Source organism: Xenopus laevis, chromosome 8L (assembly GCF_017654675.1).
Source record: "Xenopus laevis strain J_2021 chromosome 8L, Xenopus_laevis_v10.1, whole genome shotgun sequence".
Classification (NCBI taxonomy): domain Eukaryota; kingdom Metazoa; phylum Chordata; class Amphibia; order Anura; family Pipidae; genus Xenopus; species Xenopus laevis.
In genome coordinates, this window is record NC_054385.1 from 60152008 (window position 1) to 60167234 (window position 15227).

The window sequence follows — 15227 nt, forward strand, 5'->3', positions numbered from 1 at the left end:
TTCTTGCTGGTAGGAGCACCGGAATGGGGTTTCATGTAAGTCAATACAATCACTGCCTAACATTTGACACCCCCAAATGGAAGAAGACTCTCCTTTTCCTTTAACGTGGTAAAATGCTTAAAATAATCCTATCCAGGATCTAGGGTTGCCACCTGTCCAGATTTCACCCAAACAGCCTGTTTTTTTTGCAAGGGCTGCCCGAGTGAAAAGTTCCTGTCTGGATTTCCAAATTAAGTAATCCAGACAGGACATTGAAGTGAATGACATGGTGATCAGTCAATCGCTGGTCGCCACAACATCAGTCCAGCTCCTGGCATCACCCACCTCTACTCCCAACATCACCTTCCCCAACCCCAGATGTCACCAGGCCGCCCCCTGCCCATTTTCGGGAAATTAAAAAGGTGGCAACCCTACCAGGACCTGACACTGAGGTTGATATTCCTATTTTTCAAAACACAAGACAACCACCCAAACCTCAAGGCCCAACTTATTTTAGGAGGAAGTCTGGATGCCACTTGTTTGTATAGGGAATACAGAAGATAACTGGATCTAACTACAGTATGTAGTCTACTACTTAAAGAAGAACAATCATGAAAGCAAGATTATCTCATAGAAATAAGAAACTTATAAATATATTGATTTAATAATGATATACTGATTCTAAAATCAGGTTACTTTTTGCTATCCCCTCTCTCTCTCTCTCTCTCTCTCTCTCTCTCTCTCTCTCTCTCTCTCTCTATTTACGAATACTGGGCAAAATTAACTCCATGCAGTAATCAATGACAACCAATGGGCTATTTGCTTTCAGTATTTCACCTATGGCAGACTGATCAAAGATACAGTAAATGCTGGTTTGTTGCTACGAGTAACTGCACTGAGGCAATTTTGCCTAGTGTTAATGAATGAGCCCCAAGGCATAAATACATCATCTATTCCAGGCAAAAGGAGCACACTGCACAGACCAATGGTTTCTTAGAGTTAATTGTCCATCAAATCGAAATGCAGAGGTTGCTGAGATTTATGATTATTCAGAAACAGTACAGAATTTTTAATGGATTATAGTTAGAAAGTTTCTTATATCCATGATACAAAATTTATATTTTTGTTTTTATTATAACTCCCCATTGACTATATTGTTATTTTTCATATTTTAAAGACCATTGTCTGTGATTTTTTTTTACTGTACTGTAAAGATACAAAGGAGTGTTTGAAAATCACTATTTCAGCATTTAAGTTCATCACTTTTTTCAATGTTGTGATTTATTTAGTTCCTGTATTTGGTACATAACAAGAAGGAATTACTACTTATTACTGCTGTTGCTGTTATTACTATTTCCATTGTTATGGGACCTGTTATCCACAATGCTCGGGAACTGTGTTTTTCCCGGATAATTGATCTTTCCTTAATTTGGAGCTGCATACCTTAAGTTTACTATAAAATCATGTAAACATTAAATAAACCCAATAGGCTGATTTTGCTTCCAAAAAGGATAAATTATATCTTAGTTTGGATCAAGTACAACATACTATTTTATTAGACAACAGAGAAAAAGGAAATCATTTTAAAAAATTTGGAATATTTGGTCTATTCTAGACTGCCTTTCTGTAATTCAGGACTTTCTGGTTAACAGGTTAATAAGGCCCCCACAGATGCTGCACTAGTGTCTGAAGGGTCAGGGAACTTCAGTTTTGCCCCACCTACTAACCAATGCATCTTGTAGCTCCAGAGGGTCCCCAAACAACGATGGAAAGCAACCCTAGCTGCTTATAACTAGTTATCAAGGGAAATAATGCATTTCTCAGTGGAAAACTCAGTATTTTATACAAAAGACAGCTTTAAGCATTCACACTGTGGGCCCCTCAGCTGGTAATCCTGTGTATGGCAACTTTAGCCTTTCAAAACAGAAATATCACCCTCAGCCTATGTATATTACCGCCATTACTATAAAAACTATTGCTCCTAGTCCTGTTTCAGTCAATACTGCTATTGTTGTTGCTGTTGCCACTATTGCCACTGTTACTTTAACTGCTATTGCTACGGGTGTTATTACAATTTTATTACTACTATCATTACTGTCACTACTATTACAATTTTATTATTTCTGCTAATGGTATTTTACTGTTACAATTATTACTATTATTGATACTGATTCTTGATCAGGATTACACTAGAAACAAATGTTATTGTTGTTACTAGAATTACCATTGATGCTACTATTATAACTGTAGTTATTGCTGCTATTTTTATTGTCATTATTACTTTTATCATTATTATTGTAACTGCTGTCTTTGTGACTACTATTACTATTGCTACTGTTGTTCCTGTTACTACTATTGCTATTATTCATATTACTGGTCTTGCGACTATTACTGTTATTTCAATTGCAACTAGTATACCACTATTGCTATCACCACTATCACTGATAAAACCATCGTCACTAGTACTATTAGTATGACAAGAAAGCTCTGAATTATAGAAAGACCATCTCCCATAGACTATATTTTATCCACATAATCCAGATTTTTAATCTTCCAATTCTTATTGAAAGCAAAATCAGCCTATTGGGTTTATGATTTTCTAGTAGATCCATTATCTGGAAAACCCCAGGTCCCAAACATTCTGGATAACAGGTCCCATACCTGTATTACTGCTATTACTATAACTGCATTGCATTTACTATCGCTATTAATATTGCTGCTGGTACTATTTTTACTATGTTTAGCTATTACTGCTAATGATAATATAAATTTTGCTTCTATCGTCAATAGTACTTCTATTACAACTAACACTATTACTATTGCTGCTATTACAATGGCCACTATTATTGCAATGGCTATTGCCACTATTATTATTATTATTACTGCTATAACTATTGCTCCTGATAATCATATTACCATAGTTACTATCTCAAGAACCATTATTACCACTATTACTGCTTGACATTGCTACTGGTACTGTTATTATATTGTTGTTGCTATCCCAGTTACTACAGTTATTACTGCTATTACTATTGCTACTAATACTTTTATTACTTATTTTAATGCTGTTGCTACTATTGCTATAATTGCTATTTTTGCAATCACTATTCCTTCTATTGCTGTATTACTATTGCTACATATACTCCTATTACCGCAACAACACTATTACTTCTATTGCTGCAACTATTAATTGTCTAATGTCTGCTGAGGTTCTATTGCTACTATTGCAAAAGGTACTACTATTACTATTGCCACTAGTGCTGTTATTACTGCTGTAGTTGCAATTACTATTGCCTCTAGAACTATTATTACTACTATTACTGCTGTTAATATTATTACTGCTTTTCCAGCTATCATTATTGCTGCTGTTTTAGTACCATTGTGGCTATTATGTCTAGGGCTGTTATTACCTCTAGGGTTGCTATTACTATTATTATTTCTATAGCAACGTATTCCGTAATACATTGGGGTTTTATCTCATTCACATACATATGTCCCACTCTGATTGGAGCTTACCACAAAGGTTAAAACCTCTGTGAACAAAAGGAACAAAAAAGTGCTTATTGTAACCAAATGAAGGAGAACTAAACACTAAATGGTATTATCAATGTTTGCTAATTCACTTTAAATTCATAATAAGAATTTTTTTTTACTTTATCTCGGCATGTATACCTAGGGTTTCCCTTCATGACAGGTAAACCTTAGACCAAGATTTGTGGTATGTGCACTGTATATAATTTCCATTGTTCACAAAATAAAATAAGCAGGACATTTTGGACATCTGTGCCCTACAAGGAGAAGCATGCATTGTTTTCACTGTGTTTTCTTTTAACTTCTTCCCTTTTATCATGCCAACAGTAGAGATAAAGTGAAGCAAAGCGCTACATGTTTGATGGATTTGGAAGAATTTCCCCATTGCCAATGCTTCATTTCATTTGTAAATGGAGCTTGTAAACTCCAACAAGTCACGAAGAGGATCTGTATCTGTTCACAGAGGAGGGCCAAAGGGGAGAGAAGAATATATACTGTAAGTTGTCTTCTAAATCCCTAGAAACAAAGTATAGGGTACATTATATTTTAAAATACACTTGTCAAATTATTCTGCTGGGCAAAACTAGTTGTAGGCAGTAGGGAGCAGAGGTACCCGCCTAGGGTGCACCATTTTTAGGAAGGAGTGGGGCACAGGGGGAAGGATCAGCAATGGGATCCTTGATTATAAATTAGAGTATACTGGCCTTTGTAGTTTAGCAACATTTGGGTAAGTCAGTTTTGAGCAATGGTATTTAGATCACCTTTAATAGTGTCATTTAAAATGTTTTAGAATCTGCTCATCTGCTATGAATTTTCATACCTTACTGTTGGATTCTTATGAAAGAAGTCTGACACTTGATGGCCAATACGAGTTTTAAAAAGGCTTCTTTGTGGAATGTTAATTTGTTTTGATCATGCCATTGGAACCAGGAAATCGAAATGCCACTTGACTTTCAATTTCAGATTTTGTCTTGTTTACAAAAGCCCTATTTATCAAACTGACGTTAGAAAGGGGGTACACTGCCCTTTAACTGATTGACATTCCATATTAGTACATATAATGCAACATGATGTTAAGGTGCAAGCAGTTTACTAGTAAGCATGCAACAGTGCCTCATACTCTGTGTATGTTATCCTCTGTCCTAGATTTGCTGGGAAAAACATTGTTTTCTTTTCTTCCTTATAATCATTGTCTGTTTCTAACCATAAATCACCAGTATTTATGCACAGTTTAAATTTAATATGTTCCCAGTTCATCTCTTAATTGAAGAAACACTAAGTTCAAAACATTTCAAAGTAATTTAATGTAAAAAGTATTCCCTGCTGTATTCAGTGCAGCTAAAACAAGTCATCCTGGAGTTTGATTTAATTATAAAGGCATTTGGCCTATGGCCCATTACCTCTGTAAACACGGATCTCTTCTGTGACTTGTAATATCCTTATTACACGCAGCAGGGTATAACGTCTTTCTTATATAATCTGCCCTGCCCCTTTTGCTATTTGGAAATGCTGCTGAATCCTCTTTTCTTGGAAGTAGAGCAGAATTAATTTAAAGGGGCAGCAAGCCTACTTAAATGATGAACCTGAACGTGTGTAAACATGACCAAACGCTTGTTCTCTAAACCAGTCTTCAGTTGCAGTGGGTACTGGGCCAATTAGAGTTATATGAAGTTCAGAAGGACACACATTTCAGTATCAATGAACATCAAATTTTATTTATGCTTGTGTATCCAACATTTCTGCCCACATTTGTAAAGGCCCTAATGGCCCGATACATTGGATACACAAGCATAAAAAAAACTTGATGTTCATTGATATTGGAGTGTGGGTCCTTCTGAAATTCAAATGTATGTAAAACACAACAAAAGGTCTATGAAAAGGTCCACCTTCCTTATCAAGCACTTTGATACTCTTACATGTAAATCCCGAAAGATTACCCTGATGTTTTCCAAAAAAAAGTTTTAATGGATCTGTGCTGCAATGCAATTTTTTTTCTGAAAAAAATTGCCATTGACTCCAATGCGTTTGGCATATGAAAAAACACAGCAAAAAACACCCATGGACTCCAATGCAGAATTTCCAATTTGGCCAAATTTCAGCAAAAGTTTGCCATTTACCTATTATTTCTGTGGTTTTGCAGATTTTTCAGGGAAACAGGGCAATTTTGCTAATAACTATTGAAAGCAGCATAGAGGAATAAAGAATATTACAGATATCACCTTGATATCTCTCTGAATAATAGTAATCCTGGTCCTGCAGTTCATGTTAGTGATACACACACACCAGACAGGAATTCCATTGTTGCTCCTTTGTCAAAGAATACAAATAAATACCAGTTCTTCCCTATAAAAAGACTGTGGAAACTATTTTAAAGGCTATAGATTAAATGGCATTTGGAGTCATAATTACATTCTTCATTACACTAGCATATGCTTAAAAAATATTTGAGCCTAGCAAGTGCTACTTTAGTTTTTCAAATGAATATGCAAGCAATCATATTCTATCCTAAAGAAACCCAGAAAGACTCCTTTCATTTGTGGTCATGTTTAGTTAGTGCTAAGATTGAAATTTGCTAATTGCTAAAATGCATCCAGTATAATAGTATGTAATGAATGTGTTTGCAATGTGAATATTTTGTAACTGAATGTAATGTTCATATTCATCATTATACTTGTCTCTTGCTGTTGTGTACCCAATTACACGCTGAAACATTCCTATTATACTTCTTGTATATTAAGTTATTTACTGTACATTTAAAAGCAGTGGCATAACTATAGTGCGCCGGGCACCCCTGCAAAAAAGGGGCCTGCGCACTCCTATACCCATCCCCCCGCCTACATCCCACCCATGTCCTGCCCCGATTCTGCCCAAATCCCACCCCAACTCCGCCCGCATCCCGCCCGCACTTGCATCCCCTTCCTCACCAGTAAGAGAGCAGCTGGGGAGAATGGGGTTTTCTTATTAGCTATAGAGGAAGCAGACCCCACAGTCCGGCCCCCCTGCGACAGTGGGCTTTGCTTCCTCTATAGTTATGCCACTGTTTAAATGCATTCCATCATATTAGGATTAATTGGACAATAAGGTCATTAACCAGAGTGAATGCTAACCATAACAGCACAATTGCTACATCATTTCCCTATACTCCCAGTGTGCATTGTTTGTTTTTGTATCATTGTTTGTCATTAGACTGCCAAACAGCCAATTATGCTCCTCTGAATCCCTGAGTTTATTTGGCACACTGAGAAGACATCAATGAACCTCCCATTTGTCATTAAGTCATAAGTTCCATTTCACATGTGAGATCATAACATGATGGATGTGGAGTTCTTCAATGTCATATCTAGTTTGTATGTTTGGTGTACAAGGGAGATGCAATAATAAACAGCAGGAATCCATCAGAGGAACTGTTTCATTAGAGTGTATACATTCTGCAGGAAAGTGGATTACAGGCCTGACCTTTAACTTGGTGTGAAACCAGTGCTCCGGGTTTGTATGCAGCACTTTATGACCCTTAAGTGACCCAGTGTTTATGCTTCAAACAGACGAAAGATTTCCATCCACTTGTAACTCAAACATTTCCCTATGCTACATTTTAGAAAAAGCATCTGGGCTGCGTTTTTGAGATTTACATTAAAAAAAGTGTCACTGTTTTTGTTTGCTGGTTCCCAGCACTTTATAGTGTTGTTTATTTAGATAGGCAACATCTGGATTATTGGCAGGATTTTGTGTGAATGCTTTGCAGCAACACAGAAACCTTTCCCAATCAGCCTTCCCCTCTAGTTGATATACAGCCTCATGTTTAATCTTGTTTGGTTCCAATATATTTTATGTCTGCTCCAACATCCCCTGTGTATTGCTGCTTCTGCTACTAAGTAACCATTCCATGAACAAATGTATCCGTGCTTGCATGCAGCCACATAAATAGGTACCTCACAACTGAGAAATACTGATTTTTGTTGAATTTTATCTACCTGTTGATTTTATGTGTGACAAGGGCCACCATTCAAGAGAGGACCCTGAATGACTAGCCATTCACCTGGGTCCCCTGGGAAATGGGAACTGCCAAGAAGAAGAACTGGGCCCCAGTGAAAAAAAATTCCCCTTGCAACCATGGTCTTGACCTTGATCCACTCCAGCCATGCTCCATTATATCAAAAGTCCACCCATTGCATCCAAATAACACCATCTAATTGCAAACTCCGCCACACAATATGTAAATCACAGCTATATGCTTCTATAGGAGGAGGTCCATTGGGCCCCTGATTGGAGTACCCCTTAATGGCGACCCTGTGTGTAATTTCAATAGAAAGCAATCGACTGAGGTTGTTTTGTACCAGTTAACAAAATTAGATGATTTTTATAGTCTAGTCCAGGGGTGTCCAAACTTTTTGCAACGAGGGCCAGATTTGGTGAGGTGAAAATGTGTGGGGGCCGACCATTCAGCCCGAAATTCTTTAAACCATTAACATTAAATTACAAGAATCGAATAGCCATAGCAGTAATATTTGGGTACATCAGTGAAATGATCTGCCACTTGGTCTATACTGCTGCCTGTGTGCTGAGGTTGTTAGCAATAGACACATACTGGCATAGCCCTAAAGACGTATGCAAGAGCAGCTCATCATTACGTGACAGTATGTGTCTATTGCTAACACTTGACACCAAATATTACGGCTAAGTGATTCCTGATCACACTATACTGGTGGGCCGCAATATTATTCATTTCATGATGGAGGCTGAGGGCCGGTGTAAATTTGAAAACGGGCCGCAATTGGCCCCCGGGCCTGACTTTGGACATGCCTGGTCTAGTCAGTTAAGTGAAGCAATTACACATACTATACAGCGCTGCGAAATATGCCGGCGCTATATAAATAAATGTTAATAAAATAATAATAATACTAATCATTATGAGTACAAAAAAAAGATGCTCCCTTCATATCTTGAGATTTTCACACAGAAATTTAAGATGGTCCTATATGTGCCAACCAGGCACAGTATCAAATCAATCAGTCCAAGGGGCCAAACAAACGGACACTGAACCAGGGGGATAATACAATTTACGGTGCACACAAACAGGCATACAGCCAATGAATGGACAGAGTTATGTCTTCTATTCCTACACATCATCCTGTTACAGTTAGAGCTGCATTATTTTCTGTCAGATGATCTCTGAGGAAGCACAGTCTATCAAATGGTGGCACGATGTAAAAGATGTAAATAGGCAGTACTTACTGATATATATATATATTTCAGTTTAGTAAGATTCTTAAATAGACCACTTAATATGATAAGTGTTTGTTAGATATTCATTCTGAAGGTATCATTTTCCTTTAAGTCAGACTAATGCAGACACATCATCTAACTGCATGTCACAAGGGAGGCAGTGATTCCGTCCTGTCATGTCGTGACCTTATTTTACGTCACCATTTGGCCTCAAGGGAAATGTTTTTAAAAAGCCAGGACTACATCATTGTCTTTCTGGGGACACTGAATTAGTTGATGTTTCAGCAGCTCTGCTTCAGGATTTATAGACATATTTTAGCACACCCATGTATCATACTAAATGAGGGAGGTGGTAATTAACATTCACTTATATGGTAACCACCGTACCAACAGGGTCTGGCTTCACTTTTTGTGTGTTATTGTGAGAGAATAATGCATTCGCTGAGTAGCTGGGCATCAAGAGGAAAATAGGAGGTACTTAATTTTACTTTAGCTTCCCTTAGTTTGGTTTGTACAGCTCTCCACCAGATTGCTGAGCAATCATTAGGCAAACACAAAGAAAAAGATATACAAACTATCTTCCTGCACAACCAACATTTTATTAACTAGCCTAATGACAAAAGGGCCTATAGACTGGAATTCATTGTATGTGGAATGTTAAGCACTCTTTTGCATTAAAGAGACACTGACACCAGAAACTAAACTCTTTTAACATCTATCATAACTAGGGATGCACCAAATCCACTATTTTTGATTCGGCAGAACTCTGAATCCGATCCAGAAAGATTTGGCAGAATACTGAACCGAATCATAATCCTAATTTGCATTTGCAAATTAGAGGTGGGAAGGGGAAAACATTTTTTACTTCCTTGTTTTGTGACAAAAAGTCACGCAATTTCACTCCCCGCCCCTAATTTGCATATGCAAATAAGAATTCGGATTCGGTTCAGCCGGGCAGAATGATTCGGCCGGAACTGAATCCTGCTGAAAAAGGCCAAATCCCGAACCAAATCCAGGATTCGGTACATCCCTAATCATAACATTATCTTTGCATGCTATTTAGAATTTTTGGCATTAAAATATTTGCCCAATGTTTTTACATTACCTATCTGATCCCCCATGTTTCTCTGAGGGGGCTGCCATATTTGTGCATCAGTAGTCCAATAGCATAAGAAACCCTGACAGGTTGAGAAGGGACAGCCAGGTTGGCAAAGCAAGTTTATGAACTTCAAGAAACGATTACTTACAAAAGCCGCTCTAACAGCGAAACACAATCAATATGACCTATAGGTAGTTTTTGAAAGATTTAGTTTATTGATTTTAACTGAGTAGTAGAAGAAAGAAAAGGCTGAAGAAGAAGAAGAAAGAAATAAGAGATAAGAGGATGGGTTATCCATTCATATTACATTTCAATTCCATATCAGATAAAGTCCGTGCACCTAGGTTCACCGTTACTGTGGGGTATCCATTCATATTACATTTCACATCCATATCATATAAAGTCTTTGCATCTAGGTTCCGCCTTACTGTGGGGTAGTCTCAGCTGCTTGTTGGTCAGCTAGCCAGCAATTCCACACTTTCCCAAACTTAGCTGGACAGCCCCTCGCCATGTAAGTAAGTTTTTGCTTTGGAAGCACATCATTTATTAGTTCTTCCCAATAGCCCATGGTTGGAGCTTCAATGGATTTCCATGTCAAAAGGATGGCTTTTTTTGCAAAGTGGAGAAGTTGCTGAAGGCACAGTCTGTCGCAAGGAGAAAGGTTTAATCCTTCTGTGTGCCCCAGGAGGCAGAATTCTGGAGTCCGAATAATAGGCAGACCTAGTGGGTTATCAAGATGGGTAAGTATTGCTGACCAGAACCTTTGCACTTTAGGGCAGTCCCAGAACACATGCATGTAGATACCCTGTTCATTGTTACACTTTACACATACATCTGGATACCCCTGATAAATTCATGCCAGTCTGTGTGGTGTTAAATAGACTCTGTAAATAAATTTAATGTTTATGAACCTATCTCTGCTTGATATGTTATTTCCAGGTATTTGTTCAAGTAAATCTTTCCAGGGGGGAAATCCTGGGCCCATTTGTGACATACATGCTTAATAGAATAATAGTATAGAACCAGCTAAGTGGTTTACGGAGGAGTGGTCTGCGGAGATAGCGTTCCAAAGTCTATTCCGTAACTCTGGGGGTTCCTTCTGAAAACTGGGCAGAGCAAGCATGTCTCAATTTTATGAATCTAAAAAACATACGATTGTTCAGACCAAATTCTTTAACTTTAACTGATCAAATCGTTTAATACCATCCGGCTTGACTATATTATGCAAGTGTTTAATCCCTTCTGCTGCCCACTCACTCACTTACATTAGGGATAGTCTTAAAGTGTAGAAGTGCTTTGTTAACCCATAGTGGGGTCCATTTAGACCAACTGTGACCCATATATGCCGCAGTCACTGTTTTTTGGAACACCTGAACTACAGTCTTCATGGGAGGTGTCAACAGGTAAATTGATGGGAGCCCTCTGTGCAGCTGGTTGGCTAAAGCTCCAAATGAGGAGATTACTGCTGCTTCTATCACTATGGCCTGATTGTTCGGGTCTGGGTTGAACCACCACCAGGCATACACCAGTTGGCTCGCATAAAAATATAATAGAAAATTTGGGAGGGCTAATCCTCCTTTATTGGCCGGGGCTTGGAGCATCCGTGTAGCTATATGTGGACGCTCTCCTGCCCACACAAAATTTCTTATACTTGCATCCAGCCCTTTAAACCATTGCATGGGAGGTATAATTGGTGCGTTGTGGAAAGCATAGAGAAACTTGGGAAGGAAAACCATCTTCAGAATGTTGATGCGCCCTGGTAGGGATAATGATAGATTGGACCAATGTTGCACTTTCAATCTTAGTGAACTGAGTATCGGGGCTAGATTCAGTTCTGCAAACTTTAATGGGTTTTTGTGTGTTACCATGCCCAAATACGTAAAGGAGGATACCCACTGTAATTGAGGGTGCGGGTTTCTGGTACCACCATTGTCAATGGGAAATAAGACTGATTTTGCCCAGTTGACTCTAAGGCCAGAGCAATCTCTAAAGTTTGTAACTTCCCTCAGTAGTTCTGTGAGAGCCTCCCTGGGATTGGCCAGATACACGAGCATATCATCCGCATAGAGTGATATTTTCTTCTCAAGTCTCTGTAACTTAAGCCCTTCAATTCCTCTGTTGTTGCGGATTAGGACCGCCAGAGGTTCTATGGCTAGAGCAAATAAGAGGGGCGACATTGGGCACCCTTGCCTGATACCCCTTGCCAGTGGGAAGCTTTGTGAGAGTTTTGCGTTCACCTGTACTTGAGCCACAGGGGCATCATACAAGGCTTTCACCCATGCTACAAATTGACCTATAGGTAGCTTTTAATGTACATTAATATTTTGAAGAGTAGGCTCAGTATCACTTTAAGTAGTATATACAGGTGGTTTAATTCTATCAGGTGATAACCCAACTTTTCCTTCTGCACATGGGCACCCACCCCAAATAATTTTTTGATTGAATCCTGATAATACCATGGTGTTGCATATGCTTCTTATTTTTAGGAAGGCAATTTGTTGTCAGTATGACATCATAGCTAATAAAATACTGGACATAATTATAACACTTCTGATAAACAATGAGACATCTGCAAGGTATCGGTTAACCCCTTTTAAGCGTTTTCCTTGTGTGAACTGTTTGTGTCCTGTATGTTGGTTATTTTTCTACTGCATGTAACATAATCAAATTGATGTCAAAAGCGTGGAAGATAGCCAAATGATGACATACAACTATTGTGGCCAAAACAATGAAGGTTGCATGTGAATGCATAATAAGATAGTATCGGATTTTACATTACAGCATGTAAAATTATATATCTAACGTCACACAAAAATATTGTCTTAGCAACAGTAATCAAGGGAAACCAGATCATTTAACCGGAGACTCAAACCACATGCACTTAGCAACAGAGCCACCATTTCTAAATCCCCTAACAGAATCTGGAAGGGTAGAACTACATGGACGACTTCTATGCGTTTTTGGTGGATTCGACGCGATGCACCAAACAGGATGCAACGGAAAATAAGGTAAGAAATACAAATGTCGGATGTTGTCGCAGCGTTCTTCCAACGCGACTGTCAAATGCAGACGCACCATGCAACCACTTCTATATCCTTATCCTCCTTAACCTCTGCATTTGATATGCTTGACCACTCTCTCCTGATATAAATTCTGTATTCGCTTGGTATCTGAAACCAGGCTGCATCTTGGCTCTCTTTTTACCTTTCTAACTGATCATAGTCTCCTATGCTAACAAAACCTCCTCTCCAGTTCCACTTAATGCAGGGGGTGACACAAGGTTCTGTACTTGGTCCGTTGTTGTTCTCCCTGTACCATCTGTCTTTGGGAGACTTCATCCGCTCCTTTGGCTTTAATTAGCATCTGTCTGCTGACGATACCCAAATAAATGTATTCATCCCTTCATTAACAGCTGGAATCGAGGCTCACATCTCTAACTGCCTCCTAGCAACTTCTAACTGGATGAACCAGTGCCACCTCAAACTCAACCTTACAAAAATGGAACTAATCATCTTTTCACCTAAGCCTGGTCCTACTCCCCCATTCTTTATTGATGGCATGCTCATTAACTTTGTCAACTCAGCACTTTCTGTCTGGGGCAATCTTTGACTCATGCATGCTCTCATTCTATCCCAATTAGATTACTGTAATCTTCTACTAACTGGCCTCCCTAAATCACTCCCCTCTACAGTCGGTATTAAATATTGCTGCCAGAGTTATCCTACTTTCATCCAAGAGGGTACAAGCCCCTCCTCAACTGAAGTCCTTGTCACGGCTTCACATGAAACTTACAAACTCCTCCTCCTCTTAACTTTCAAGCCCTTCACTCATCTGCACTTAACTACATCTCATCTCTTGTCTCTCTATATATAAGGAGTGCTATATAAATAAAAATATATATACATACATACTATCTAGGAAACACTCATTAATCCCTGCAAAACTGCAACTACATATAAATTACCTTATCCTTATTCTACTTTTTCAAAAGTCTAGCACAAATATTTTTTTATTTTTCAAAATGAAATGAAACTAACTTTTTTTTAAAGAAGCTACCTGGTTCAGACATATGCCCAAAATTACTGGTACTGCAGTTTAAATTTGTCTTCCAAACTGGCGTTCTGCTCAAATTGCTATTTGTTTTCCTGCCTCTTTCTGGTATGCCGAGATTGACTAATTCTGACTGTTGTGGTAGGCCACCACATTCAAAAGGAATGTATTTCTCCTCCTGTGAGTCACAGCATCAGGAGTTACACGATTAAAGTGATGTTGCCATGAAAACTTGCTCCTGTTGTTCCAAAGCAGTATATAATGCTATTGAGAAAAGTTTTTAATTTTAAAAATGTAACTCCTCTTTCGTGCATTTAGATACATCGTGTATTGGGCATATGACTAGCTTTATTTTCTTCCAGTAAGAATATTGCTGCCATTATGCAATTATAGCAACCCTATAGAACATTATTCAACACTTAACTATGAAGTTTAGAGACCACTGTAAAAAAAATCCCACCTGGCTTTCATATAACCATGTCGTCTGAAGATACCTCTATGGCAATTAATACCCAAAACTTTCAATTGAGTGTGAGGTCTGCACCATATGTGGCCAAAAATTTTAATCAGTTCTATGGTTGCCTTTTGCTGGTATTTCAGCAGCTTAGCCAGTTAATTAACAGGCAAGAGCAAGTATTACAAATTGCATATTTGCAGAGAATGTATTTTCCAGCAAATTTGTATTTGTTATTCTGTTTCCATTCTCTGATCCACCCCAATTCTGCCTACCCCTCCATCCTGCCCCCTACCTCTTTAAAGGATAAGTAAACCCTTAAAATACATGAATGTAAAATTGAAGAGGGGGCTGTTCTAAGAAATTTTGCAATGTACATTCATTATTTATTTTGCTTTTATTCCAAGATATTAAGGGATACATGTAAGGGCACATTTACTAAGGCTCGAATTTCGAAGTGGTAAAACTTCGAAATTTGACCATCGAATTGTAAAAATTCAATAGTCTAAGTTTTTTTTTGAGTGAATTTAGCTGATTTCGATCTAATTCAAATCGTTTGATCGATCGAACTATTTAATCGAACGATTTTCAAAAAAAACCTTTGACTTCTTAAAACTTAGCCAAATACTGGCTATAGGTTCTAAGATGTCCCCATAGGCTAACATAGCAATTCGGCAGATTTAAGATGGCGAAGTCGAAATTTTTTAAAGAGACAGTACTTTGATTTTCAAATAGTCGAATATTCGAAGTTTTTTCAATTCAAATCGAATTTTGGGCTATTCAATGGTCGAAGTACCCAAAAATTACTTCGAAATTCGAAGTTTTTGAATTTGAAAATTCACTTCGAATTCTCTTCGACCCCACGTACTGTTAATATGAATGAGTTTTGTT